A 15,387-nucleotide genomic window follows, 5' to 3' on the forward strand; every position below is an offset into this window, starting at 1 on the left:
AGGCCACCTATCTCTGTAACAAATACCTGTCTATCAAGGCCACCTATCTCTGTAACAAATACCTGTCTACCAAGGCCACCTGTCTCTGTAACAAATACCTGTCCAGGTCATCTGTCTCTGTATCAAATACCTGTCTATGAATAAAGAGGCCATTTGTATATACCAAAAACCTGTCTGTAAAGGTCACTTGTATATAACAAATACCTATGAAGTTCACCTGTATTAACATATACCTGTCTACTGTCTGTAAAGGTCACCTAAATAACATATACCTGTCCACAAAGGTCATAAAGAATACCTAAATAAATAAATAAAAGTCACCTGTACATATAGTAAATACCTGTTTATAAGGACCACTATTATAAGGTTAAAATACATTAATTTATGGTATTTGTACTTTGAAGTCTGTATGAAGGTGACCTTTCTATAAAGACCACATTTCTCTGCTCCATTGAGTGGTCTTTTTAGACAGGTTTAACTTTTTATTTTAGATAAAGCTATTATTGCAGAATTTAATAGGTGATCAAACTGCAGAAAGAAGGGTTGTTTACCATTATATAGGATGTAGTTGGTAATTCATTACGTAATAATCTTAATATATTTTAATTAAGGAAGTTTGTATTGAAGTGACATAAATTAATGTATAGGATCTTAGAATACAAACAGCGACAAGATAAAGTGAAGGATTTGAAGTAATTACAGATATATCTTCTTGTGGATAAAATACTTAATGAGTCACTATTGACTGGTACAGCTATATACTGTAAAGTCACATGAAGTTATGTCACTAGAATTGAATACTGTTGTAAAGCTGGAAATATTCATTCCACCTTAGAAAAACCGAGACGTTTTCAAACATGAGTCATGTGGATGACTCAAGTAGAGCCTAACTGACAGTATTGTCTTCAAGGTGAAGAAAATATTGGTAGTTATGGTCTTAATCTAGGACAAATCAAGAGATTACTTAACCTGACTAATATTCATTGAATCAACTTTTAAATAATGCATTGAATTTAAAAAAAAATACCCCTACTTCCTCAATGACCTGTTGAAATCATAGGCTTTTGAGAACCAGAACACCAGATTCTATGCAGCTATTGGTTATTTTTTCGAATATTGAGGGATTTTTTTTATCTATATTTTTGTCAGGGAAAGAATTAAGTGACTGGAATCAATTAGATTAAGTATGTAGTTACATTTATCTCTACAGAAACATTGCCACTGAGTAAAGTTTTCCAATTCACAAAGCCCTGTTGTATAGTGTGAGTAATGCACAAACAGTTAAAATACATTATCAAAGAACCTTGCATCTCTCCGTTCAAACTAAACGTGATAAGGAGTAGTGCTGGCCATCAATGACAGCGTTCATTTATGTATAGATACAACACCTGAAAGATAAACCCGAAAATGAACGTTTTCCTGCATTAACTTACCATTAAAAACAACACAGGGGGCAATTGTCATTTGAGCTGCAGTGCATTGTGGATCTTTCAGAGAAAGATAAGTGGGACCGGTCTTTTTTTTTAAATTAATCTTAATTTCGTTCCATTTCAGATTGCCTTATAATCATGAATGACTCGAATTTTTATTTATGTTAGAAAAAGGGGAACATATAGATATAGCTCATCTCATATTTTCAGACAAAACAAAAACCGTTATTTTTTTTAAACAAGTTTCTGAAGACGGAACTGTGTGAGTGATCAGTGTGAACACAGGGACCTGTGGACATTTGCGTAGATACTAGAAAACAGTCAGTAGTTTGGGAAAAAAATAGGCTACTCCTGAAACGGAATCAGAATTATTTTAACGAAACGTCTAAATTAGCATGCCCCTGTGACTGAGCACGACAACAACAGGAAGACAGAGATAAATAGACTATGTATACATGCCTAACAATAGCCAAGTAAACAACCCAGACGACAGTCAGATCAAATTCTTCTGTTCTACAATTTTAACCAATTTGCCGTAAAACCACAACAGACAACAACGACATCCCTGTGTGATGATGATGGACTTTCTATGTTAAAGACCCGCGTCTGTTACATACAATTAGTGTTTAATCAAATCCTTCCACAGCAAATGGTTTGTTTCTACTAAGGGGAGGATGTAAACTTCAACTCCAATTTCCTGTATGTTTTAAAAGGTTACGTTCAATAATAAAATGGCACATGAATTATGTTTACTTTGGCCAGACAGACGTGTGATTTAAGATGCATGATTAACGTCCACCACGTGACCAATATGACGTCAGTATCCGTCACTGGAATAGAAATGGGGACGTTTTACCGTCAAAATGATCGGCATTATACAGGAAGGTGCGAAGAGAATGTAAACTTACATATATAATCATTTGGAAGATGATGGTCGTGGGGTGTGAAATGATAGACTTGTTCATCTAACAATACAGTAGAGAGGTAGAGGAAGGTGGGGGTATTTGATCGACAAAGAGTTTCCCCTCGCTCCTACAGCCGACGTTACATTCTGACGGGACATATTTGGCGTGGACAACTTAAGTGTCTAACGTCTACTGTAGAAGACGGAGGAAACTCGGTCGAACCGGGTTTGATATATCATTCTTAAAAATAGCTGCACGTGGTTTTTTTAATTGTATTAAGAAAAACAAAGACAAAAGCACGTTAATTTATCTTGTCCTTGCCGTTACGTCACAGGGATCTGGTCCTCGTCCCTGCCGTTACGTCACAAGTATCTGGTCCTCGTCCCTGCCGTTACGTCACAAGGATCTAGTCTCCGTCCCTGTCGTTACGTCACAATGATATTGTCCTCGTCTCTGCCGTTACGTCACAGGGATCTGGTCCTCGCCCCTGCCGTAACGTCACAATTATCTGGCCCTCGTCCCTGCCGTTGCATCACAAGGATCTGGTCTTCGTCCCTGCCGTTGCATCACAATGATATTGTCCTCGTCCCTGCCGTTACGTCACAGGGATCTGGTCTTCGCCCTTGCCGTTACGTCACAAGTATCTGGTCCTCGTCCCTTCGTCCCTGCCTTTACGTCACAAGGATCTGGTCCTCGTCCCTGCCGTTACGTCACAAGGATCTAGTCTCCGTCCCTGCCGTTACGTCACAATGATATTGTCCTCGTCCCTGCCGTTACGTCACAAGGATCTGGTCCTCGCCCCTGCCGTTACGTCACAAGTATCTGGCCCTCGTCCCTGCCGTTACGTCACAAGGATCTGGTCTTCGTCCCTGCCGTTACGTCACAATGATATTGTCCTCGTCCCTGCCGTTACGTCACAAGGATCTGGTCCTCGTCCCGGACAGTAAGGAATTCTGACTATTTCTTTACAAGTAATCATTCTTCGTGTGAGATAGATATAAATTGCTTATGTATGTTTTTAGGCCATAGTGTTGAAGTTTAATTGTAGGTTTGGTGGTGTTGTGCTGTGTTCGCCTCTATAAGTGATAATGACACTTCCTCTGTCAACTCGTCTGGTCCTGGTACAAGTACAGGCCAGCTTTATCACTGAAATTTTAACATTTTATTAGTTATATTTCCTAGTTGTTTTGCCCTCTGCCTCACCCACTCCCCCCGAATATTTTTTTATGTTACTGTATGGTTATCATTAACCATCATTGTCACATTTTCTATAATCATATTGGAGTGTGACAGGGTTCTCTTTTTAGAGACCGACTGTTCCGCTCAAAAAGCATATTCTCCAAAGATAGAAAAGTTAATGATGGGTTGAATTATAACGGGATCATAAATCAGACCAATTTTTTTTCAGATGTCTGGACAAACAATAGTATATCCTACCGAATTTTAAAGTAAATTATGTGAACATTTCTGTTATGTATACGGAACCTAACATCTATTTTGAGTCCCTGCCTGTGTAAGGTAACTAAACGGTCGGAGTAACGCCTCCTGAGTTTTGCTGTTTTTGATGGTGTTTGTGTCCGCTTGTCACCGGCACCTGCCCGGCGATATCACCTTATTAAGGATTTGATTAAGTGTTCCAATCACCACCGTCTAGTCATGAATATTGATCCCTATGGTAGCTACGGGGATACACAAATATACACAGCAATTTACACCCTGTCTTCACCCCCAGATAAGAGAAGAACTTACTGCGCAGACGACAGATAAACGAAAACCATTTATTACATAATGTGTAGCAATAAACCTTGTTCGCCACCTCATTTAAAACATTATCATTCGACAACGGTTCCAGGATTTTGTGGTCATGTGTTATGTTTGTTGAATTACAAGTATATCTATAAAAAGAGAGGGGGGCTTTTTAAAAGAGATGATCAAAAATTTGGTATATTTATACGTGAGGATTAATTCAGGTGTGGAGATTACCCCCCTTAAAGCGGGGTTATTTGTAATGTATGAAGGACTGCCGTATATTCACATCGGGAGATGACATGACTTGCAAAATACCAAAAACCACTTCATACTTAAGGTCAATTGATTAGGGAAAAATCAATCACGTTTTATATCTCTGTATATAAATATCAACTATAAAACTTTTCAAACATTTCTTAAAATATAAACATCACGCAATGATTTTAAAATGTAAATGAAATGTAAACAGTTTTTAATGTAAGATTAGATTCAATCAAAACGTTATAATGCCCGTTGTTGCGGGTTATTCGGATTTCGTGTACTTTTAATAGATATTCCCATAGTAATATAAGAATGAAATGATCTGTGTTACTCTCGTCAAGTACCCTGTTTCGGTCTGTAATACGTCAATTAATCATTTTCCTGTGGGTAAAATATACACAATTTAATATTCGGGCCATAATGACAAGGGGCTTTCATCAAAGGAGTATTATTGACAGACCAACTTATCAAAGGTATCTATGGACTGATTGCCGTCTTATGACTAATGGAAATCTCCTAATTGTCTATTTTTATCTTTTAATAGCGATGTATTGTTTTGTGTCGTGTCTATTAGCGACTTTTGTTTTGTGTCGTGTCTATAAACGATCTCTTGTTTTGTGTCGTGTCTATAAACGATCTCTTGTTTTGTGTCGTGTCTATAAGCGACTTTTGTTTTGTGTCGTGTCTATAAACGATCTCTTGTTTTGTGTCGTGTCTATAAGCGATCTTTTGTTTTGTGTCGTGTTTATAAACGATATATTGTTTCGTGTCTTGTCTATAAGCGATCTTTTGTGTCGTATCTTGTCTATAAACGATCTCTTGTTTTGTGTTGTGTCTATTAGCCATCTTTTGTTTTGTGTCGTGTCTATAAACGATATTTTGTTTTGTGTCGTGTCTATAAACGATCTCTTGTTTTGTGTCGTGTCTATAAGCGATCTCTTGTTTTGTGTTGTGTCTATTAGCCATCTTTTGTTTTGTGTCGTGTCTATAAGCGATCTTTTCTTTTGTGTTGTGTCTATTAGCCATCTTTTGTTTTGTGTCGTGTCTATAAACGATATTTTGTTTTGTGTCGTGTCTATAAGTGATCTCTTGTTTTCTGTTGTGTCTATTAGCCATCTTTTGTTTTGTGTCGTGTTTATAAGTGATATTGTATCTTTTGTTTTGTGTCGTGTCTATAAACGATCTCTTGTTTTGTGTCGTGTCTATAAGTGATCTCTTGTTTTCTGTTGTGTCTATTAGCCATCTTTTGTTTTGTGTCGTGTCTATAAACGATATTTTGTTTTGTGTCGTGTCTATAAACGATCTCTTGTTTTGTGTCGTGTCTATAAACGATCTCTTGTTTTGTGTCGTGTCTATAAACGATCTCTTGTTTTGTGTCGTGTCTATAAACGATCTCTTGTTTTGTGTTGTGTCTATAAACGATCTCTTGTTACGTGTTGTGTCTATAAGCGATCTTTTCTTTTGTGTTGTGTCTATTAGCCATCTTTTGTTTTGTGTCGTGTCTATAAACGATATTTTGTTTTGTGTCGTGTCTATAAACAATCTCTTGTTTTGTGTCGTGTCTATAAACGATCTCTTGTTTTGTGTCGTGTCTATAAGTGATCTCTTGTTTTCTGTTGTGTCTATTAGCCATCTTTTGTTTTGTGTCGTGTCTATTAGCCATCTTTTGTTTTGTGTCGTGTTTATAAGTGATATTGTATCTTTTGTTTTGTGTCGTGTCTACAGGCGATCTTTCGTGTTGTGTCGTGTCTATAAACAATCTCTTGTTTTGTGTCGTGTCTATAAACGATCTCTTGTTTTGTGTCGTGATTATAAGCGATCTCTTGTTTTGTGTCGTGTCTATTAGCGATCTTTTGTTTTGTGTCGTGTCTATTAGCGATCTTTTGTTTTGTGTCGTGATTATAAGCGATCTTTTGTTTTGTATCTTGTCTATAAACGATCTTTTGTTTTGTGTCGTGTCTATAAACGATCTCTTGTTTTGTGTCGTGTCTATAAGCGATCTCTTGTTTTATGTCGTGTCTATAAACGATCTCTTGTTTTGTGTCGTGTCTATAAGAGATATTGTATCTTTTGTTTTGTGTCGTGTCTATAAGTGATCTCTTGTTTTGTGTCGTGTCTATAAACGATTTCTTGTTTTGTGTCGTGTCTATAAGTGATCTCTTGTTTTGTGTCGTGTCTATAAACGATCTCTTGTTTTGTGTCGTGTCTATAAGAGATATTGTATCTTTTGTTTTGTGTCGTGTCTATAAGTGATCTCTTGTTTTGTGTCGTGTCTATAAACGATCTTTTGTTTTGTGTCGTGTTTATAAACGATATATTGTTTCGTGTCTTGTCTATAAGTGATATTGTATCTTTTGTTTTGTGTCGTGTTTATAAGTGATTTTGTATTTTTTGTTTTGTGTCGTGTGTATAAGCGACATTCATTACACAGAGGGTTGGCTCCTCTACGCATCTGACCCCGGAATTCAAGATGTTTTCAACCGAGGAAATTTTATTATGGTAAAATTCCTTATGTTAATCTTATCTAGTATATACAATGGTTTTCTGTAACTAGTATAAACAAGCGTTTTCTGTAACTAGTATATACAATAGTTTTCTGTAACTAGTATACACAAGCGTTTTCTGTAACTAGTATACACAAGCGTTTTCTGTAACTAGTATATACAAGGGTTTTCTGTAACTAGTATATACAAGCGTTTTCTGTAACTAGTTTATACAATGGTTTTCTGTAACTAGTATATATAAGCGTTTTCTGTAACTAGTATATATAAGCGTTTTCTGTAACTAGCATACACAAGCGTTTTCTGTAACTAGTATATACAAGCGTTTTCTGTAACTAGTATACACAAGCGTTTTTATGTAACTAGTAAATACAACGGTTTTCTGTAACTAGTATATATAAGCGTTTTCTGTAACTAGTATATATAAGCGTTTTCTGTAACTAGTATACACAAGCGTTTTCTGTAACTAGTATATACAAGCGTTTTCTGTAACTAGTATACACAAGCGTTTTCTGTAACTAGTATATAAACGTTTTCTGTAACTAGTATACACAAGCGTTTTTATGTAACTAGTAAATACAAGGGTTTTCTGTAACTAGTAAATACAAGGGTTTTCTGTAACTAGTATACACAAGCGTTTTCTGTAACTATTATACACAAGCGTTTTCTGTAACTAGTATATACAAGGGTTTTATGTAACTAGTATACACAAGCGTTTTCTGTGACTAGTATATACAAGCGTTTTCTGTAACTAGTATACACAAGCGTTTTCTGTAACTAGTATACACAAGCGTTTTCTGTAACTAGTATACACAAGCGTTTTCTGTAACTAGTATACACAAGCGTTTTCTGTAACTAGTATATACAAGCGTTTTCTGTAACTGGTATATATAAGCGTTTTCTGTAACTAGTATATACAAGCGTTTTCTGTAACTAGTATATACAAGCGTTTTCTGTAACTAGTATATACAAGCGTTTTCTGTAACTAGTATATACAAGCGTTTTCTGTAACTAGTATATACAATGGTTTTATGTAACTAGTATATACAATGGTTTTCTCTAACTAGTATATACAAGCGTTTTCTGTAACTAGTATAAACAAGCGTTTTCTGTAACTAGTATATATAAGCGTTTTCTGTAACTAGTATACACAAGCGTTTTCTGTAACTAGTATACACAAGCGTTTTCTTTGCTCGTAAATACAAGCGTTTTCTGTAACTAGTATATATAAGCGTTTTCTGTAACTAGTAAATACAAGCGTTTTCTGTAACTAGTATATACAAGCGTTTTCTGTAACTAGTATATACCAGAGTTTTATGTAACTAGTATATACAATGGTTTTCTGTAACTAGTATATATAAACGTTTTCTGTAACTAGTATATACAAGCGTTTTCTGTAACTAGTATATACAATGGTTTTATGTAACTAGTATATACAATGGTTTTATGTAACTAGTATATACAAACTTTTTCTGTAACTAGTATATACAAACGTTTTCAGTAACTAGTATACACAAGCGTTTTCTGTAACTAGTATACACAAGCGTTTTCTGTAACTAGTATATACAAACGTTTTCTGTAACTAGTATATACAAGGGTTTTCTGTAACTAGTATACACAAGCGTTTTTTGTAACTAGTATACACAAGCGTTTTCTGTAACTAGTATATACAAGCGTTTTCTGTAACTAGTATATACAAGCGTTTTCTGTAACTAGTATATACAAGGGTTTTCTGTAACTAGTATATACAAGGGTTTTCTGTAACTAGTATATACAAGCGTTTTCTTTGCTCGTAAATACAATCGGTTTCAGTAACAAGTATATATAAGCGTTTTCTGTAACTAGTATACACAAGGGTTTTATGTAACAAGTATATATAAGCGTTTTCTGTAACTAGTATATACAAGGGTTTTATGTAACAAGTATATATAAGCGTTTTCTGTAACTAGTATAAAGAGTTTTATGTAACTAGTATATACAAGCGTTTTCTGTAACTAGTATATACAAGGGTTTTCTTTGCTCGTAAATACAAGCGTTTTCTGTAACTAGTATATACAAGGGTTTTCTGTAACTAGTATAAACAAGCGTTTTCTGTAACTAGTATACACAAGGGTTTTATGTAACAAGTATATATAAGCGTTTTCTGTAACTAGTATATACAAGGGTTTTATGTAACTAGTATATATAAACGTTTTCTGTAACTAGTATGTACAAGCTTTTTCTGAAACTAAGTTATACAAGTGTTTTCTAAAGAGCTAGAATTTGTGTTAGAATTGATTGTAATGTACGCTTGTCAGCCGGGATGTACGTAAGTCTTGTATAAAAAAAAAATTTGCTCGTGACCCTGATTAAGATAACACAACGTCAGAAATGATATATATAATGCATGTGTGGTGGTAATGCTATTCTTGCTATATGTAATTAACCTTTTACTCCGCATTGTGTTCGTGTATAAGTAATAATTGATAGCCAACCACTGACTCGGGGAACAAGATGATAATATACAGCTGGCTTGCCGTCCACCCTCCCTCTCCTTTCCTTTCCCCTTATCAGTTCTCCGTCCTCCCTTTGCTTTTCCTCCCCATCATTAATTATCCTCCCTCCTCTTCTCCTTCTCCCCATTAGTTCTCCATCCTCCCTCCTCTTCTCCTTCTCCCTTTTGGTTCTCCATCCTCCCTCTTCTCTACTCCTCCTTATTAGTTCTCTGTCCTCCCTCCTCTTTCCCTCCCCTTTATTAATAATCAATCCTCGTCATTATCCCCTCCGCCTTATCAGTTCTTCATCCTCCCTCATCTTCTCCTCATCCCCCTACTTCTCCTCCTTCTTATTAATTCTCCTCCTATTTCCCTCTCCATTATTTATTATCCACCCTCCACCCTCGTTCCCTCCTCCTTATTAGTTCTCCCCCTCCCTCCTCGTTCCCTCTTCCTTATTCATTATCCACCCTCCACCCTCGTTCCCTCCTCCTTATTAGTTCTCCCCTTCCTCCTCGTTCCCTCTTCCTTATTCATCATCCACCCTCCACCCTCGTTCCCTCCTCCTTATTAGTTCTCTCCCTCCACCCTCGTCCCCTCCTCCTTATTAGTTCTCCCCCTCCCTCCTCGTTCCCTCCTCCTTATTAGTTCTCCCCCTCCCTCCTCGTTCCCCCTCCTTATTAGTGTTCCCCCTCCTTATTAGTTCTCCCCCTCCCTCCTCCTTCCCCCTCCTTATTAGTTCTCCCCCTCCCTCCTCGTTCCCCCTCCTTATTAGTTCTCCCCCTCCCTCCTCGTTCCCTCTTCCTTATTCATTATCCACCCTCCACCCTCGTTCCCTGTTCCCTCCTCCTTATTAGTTCTCCCCCTCCCTCCTCGTTCCCTCCTCCTTATTAGTTCTCCCCCTCCCTCCTCGTTCCCCCTCCTTATTAGTTCTCCTCCTCCCTCCTCGTTCTCCCTCCTTATTAGTTCTCCCCCTCCCTCCTCGTTCCCTCCTTCTTATTCATTATCCACTCCCCCTCTCATTCCCTCCTCGTTCCCTCCTCCTTATTAGTTCTCCCCCTCCCTCTTCGTTCCCCTTCCTTATTAGTTCTCCCCCTCCCTCCTCGTTCCCTCCTTCTTATACATTATCCACTCTCCCCCTCATTCCCTCCTCGTTCCCCCTCCTTATCAGTTCTCCACGTTCCTTCCCCTCTCCCCTTCCTTATTGATTATTTACATCGACTCTGCACCGCCTCAACAGTCCGTTTCCGAAATTAGAATTCTATTTTGGACAAAACCTCTCCAAATAGAATTGATTTGGACCTTATTATACAGATTATTATCTTGTTTGTGGTCTGTTTTCTGATGGAAGGTAGACCACATATATTGACGCAAGATTCTCTCCTTTATGTTAAGATGCCACTAAAATGTTGGATAGTGACTGTGTCTGGTCGTATCCTCCACGCGCAGATGACGTCAAAACTGAAATCGGGAGCATGTTAAAGTCACCTCTGACGTCACTGCCCTGTGTAATATTAGTGCTCCATGCTTCATGCTCTCTATAGATGGTGGATTTTCGTGGTGTTAGACACAAGATCGACGGTTTTAGATACTCCGTCTTGATGCTGTGTTATGAGATACGGCTCACGAGGCTTGTATTCTGGGGGAGGCGCCAGTTACCAAAAACATTCGAACCACGGGAAAGAAATGTAACAATAAAGTTTCTAAGAGTTTATCTCTTTCGAGCCCAAGTTGAAGAAACCTTAAGATTCATGTGGTTCCACATTAGTTGCCTCCTACGAAAGTCTACGTAGAAGTAGGAGATCTAGAACAAAATTATATCAAAGAATTTTTCCTAAATTTTGCTACGAAGTGGGGACACAACAAATCGCCAAGCGTATTTATCACTTAGTGTCAGATGAGTTCCGAAACTGCTTTTGCCGAAATATTTGATTCTGGTACTCAAACTGCTTTATTGTCTGCTATCTAATATAACGTTTCTTCGAATCTGGGCAATTTTCTTTATTATTGGTTATGAGGAAATTATATTACACGTGGAACCGAAAAGCTAAAGGAAACATTGATTTGTTCTGCTATCACTTTAAGTTGTATCAAATTATCCAGTAATCATGTGACAAGCAATGGAAAAAACAGTCAGATAATAGAAATCTTTGCTTTGTATGGTTTAGATCATGAAACCTATGGACATAGATTTGGACGCGCCACAAACGAAAAAATTGATTTTGAGTTATGTTCAGGAAGCAGGGGTTGGGGAAGGGTACGGAGAGTCCGTCGGTTTGCGTACTTTATAAAACCATGGTGTATCACTGTACGTTTATGTTCTGTCACTTAGATTGTTTGTGTGTATGTAATGCTATTCACGGAATCCATGTGCACCTCATTAGTCAGGAATGTTGTCCAGTGGGTCAACGATACACAAACAAGACATATCTGATGCGTCGAGTTATCTTTAAAGTGTCTGTAAATCAGACAGGACCTGAACGTTTAAAGAATTGTCAGCTTACCGTAAAACCAACTGAAAATAAAATATTTTCTAAATATGTTAAAATTTTCATTTGTTTGTATTTTGTTATTAGTCAGCTGCTTTCGTTAAAAATATTAGTTATGTTAGAATAACCGCACAATTAATTCCTGTTTATATCCTGCAAGCTTACCATCCTACACGTGATAGTTTCCGGATGTCTATTCAGCAATGCCTGTACTGTTTCAATTATGTTATGACGTCATAGACATGATGCACTATCGGCGTTGCTATAAGGAAGTGGTCCTGTGATGACCATGGTATATTACTCGATTGACCAGTAACTTACTGTTTATAATTAGAGTGAAAATGTCTTCGCCTGTTTACTTTTATATGATATGTAAGAGCTCACATAAGTTCACAGGTATTCGAAATAAGGCGATCGAGTCCAGAAAATGTCATATTACAAACTCCGCATCCATCGCGGAACGGGTCGGGAAATCGAAATTCCGTGGTCAACGGTTTTCAGTACATAACACTGCATTTTGGATGTTTGGGAAACTAGAGTTACATCAAAACCCTTGGATTTTAAAAGTGTCTTGTCTTGAGAAGAGTGGTAGTGTTGTTTGTATTAGTAGCTAGTTCTCATACTCTGCTATCCCTGACGGCAGAAGTCATGGTGATGGACAAATTCCGCATCAGACACCGTCGACACGTCAAATTTATGAAGTTTGGGCCAGGAGAACGTTGGGCTTTTTCGCTACATCCTGTTGTCATCCCCTGATTTAGCTGTGACCCTGTCTTTCATTTCGATCGGTCATTATAAAGGGTTAGATAACTAACGGACATTTACACCAGTATCACAATCTTATCAACTTTGTAACTCTGTTCGGATGTACGAGCAACACGTGACGTCACTTAGCCTACCTAGTAAATGAAGGTTAACATTCGTGAAGGTCAAATTTTGTTGTTATAGTGTCTGGCTGTCGGTAAGAGGTGTTTTTTGCTACACAACAATCCTCATTACCCGTCTTTCTGGCAATAATTTAGGGCCATCAGTCAATTTCCATTACCTGGTATCAGAACAGTCCTCGCACCATCCTCGATCCCAGATTAAAATCGCACAAAGGACAAGGTTGTCCTCGTTTTGCTTTACATTAAAAACAAAAACAAAAACAAAAAAGAAAATGGTAAGTGTGTGTGTGTGTGTGTGTGTGTAGGGGCGGGGGGTATGCCAATAAAAAAGTAATAGATAATATCAAGTTTAGAAAAAAGAAATGAAAAATCCAGTCAATTTTAATATCTCACGTATCTGGTCACTTGGGGAACGTCAACAAAGTAACTTAAGAAAGCCGTTTTCTTATGTTTTCTGTGTTATTTCCCTTCGCATGAGTTTCGTCTTTCGTGTTGATGTACCTGTGCCGCCCTTCCTCATTCCGTAACGATATCCTAGACTACTGTAATTCTATCGTCCTCATAACACGTCTTTTATACCCAAAAACATGTCGAAATTACGTACTTTTCGTGACGTATTCGCCGACATTGTTACCCTTCAAAACAATAGGATATCACCGTATCATGTGTAGCCTTTATTTATAATCTTGTAACACAGAGTCTATCACGTGTAGGATTCGCTCGTACACCGACCCCTGCCAGTGTGTCGCGTATCATACCCGCCTGTTTACGGAAAAGTCGGGGGCGGAGTGACAACAACATAATTATAACTCTTTGGCCCGTGTCATGATTATATCCTACCAGTATGTTTGTTTTTCCCCAGTAATATGTTTTCATCGTAATTAGTAGCCTGCTTATAGTAGCATGCGACGGATGATCAAATACCAGATTCAAACATACAGTTTCAACTTTTAATTTCCAAAATAGGATGTTTAGATGACTCTGTTTATGATAGCTTTGGCCAGTCCATTTGTTCAACATCCATCCAGGTACTGTAAATGTTTGAACTTATTCCGAAACAACAAAGAAAATACCAACATGTCAACAGATTCATAATCAAAATTGAAACTCACTCCAAAACAAAATATGAACAAAAATAGAGATTTTCACGGAAATTCTTAAACAAGTGCAAGGACAATGAAACCAGGTGTTCCGGAAGAATAAGTGTTTTCTGCTTCATCGACGACACCCGCCATGTAAATATTGGTCGATCCCAACTAGCACAAACCATGCCTAGCTTCATACCCCACAAGGAAGAATATTTCCCTGTGAGATTATTATGACCGTACTGAATTTTCGCCCTGTGTTAATCTGTCGGTTACCGATATCTTCTACAAAAGTCGTCATGAATTAATTACAAAAGTATTCATGATGAACTATTTTGTCAAAAGTCGTTTTAAATCTTTACGATAATTATATCTATAACAAAATATAGTAACGTTTTCAAAGCTTCGATAGTAAGATGCGATTAATCTCTAAATCTTTTCATCTTCATTTTTTTTGTTTTTGTTTTTGTTTTGTTTTTTTTTGTTTTGGTTTTTTCCTAACGTCTGCTTCGACACCGATTGACATCTGACTTGGACATTCGCCCTTGTGAGGCACAACTATGAGAGTTCTGTCCCCAGGCTGTGACACACTGCTTGATGTTCACCGCTTGACACGAATTAGATCCTCAAAGGGTGAAATTGGTCCATTTTGGAGTTGTCGGTATACTGGGCCAGGTAGGATATGCTTATGTGTTAACGACATGACATTTTAGTGAATAAGAATCTTAAAAGTATTGGCAGGGCGAAAACACGAAACAATCTATCTCAAACGAAAGAAGCACATTGGTGTCTAAAAAACAGTTTATGTTTCTTATTGACCTTGACACGATGGTCGTTAAAATTGTAAATTCTGACAAATCAACTCTTTTAACATCTTATAGAGGCTGTCAATTAAATTTCTTCAACATAACATTTTCAGCTTTCGTAGTCCCTTACTAAAATTCATAAAAACCTGTAACATTGTATCGAAATGAAGTCAACCTGCTTGATGTTTTAGTTAGCAATCAGCCAATGTCTTTATATTGTTATATACTGCCATGTTTTTCTGTGTGTATAATTTCGTTTGACTTTTTTTCACGACGCCATCACATTGCAATGTGGCACCGAGTCCTTGTAAGAGATTTTCAAAAAACAAACTTTTTTCCTATGGGTGAAATTCTCTGTACCACTATATTTCATGTCTCCCTCGCACTGAATCACCTCATGATATCCGATCTCCTTCCGGACCAAAGGTCTTATTTTGAGTTCTAAAATTGAATGAAGTTTAATTGATAACGATGATACAGCAACAGATGAATAATAAATTATCTCAAGCTTAATCAGCACATTACCAAATGTCAGGTATAGTTTCTTATTTTCGCTCAGGTAATTGCAAAACAGAAAAAACAAACACGACATGTTGGTAACAAAAAACACCCTAAATTGAGAAAAGCATCAAAAAGTTTCGTTTCGTGAATAAATGGGAAATGAAATTTTAATTACCGTATCATTAAGCTCATTAGACTAAGTACACCTGGACACAGCTGGGAGCACAGGTGTCTGAAATACCTGGCCAGTGTGCCTTGGTATGCGAATATAGTAGTGATATGAGTAAGGTGTTGATATC

The sequence above is a fragment of the Ylistrum balloti genome, unplaced genomic scaffold, assembly GCF_031769215.1.
Source record: "Ylistrum balloti isolate Yb309-2 unplaced genomic scaffold, AGI_CSIRO_Ybal_v1 Utg369758, whole genome shotgun sequence".
Lineage (NCBI taxonomy): Eukaryota > Metazoa > Mollusca > Bivalvia > Pectinida > Pectinidae > Ylistrum > Ylistrum balloti.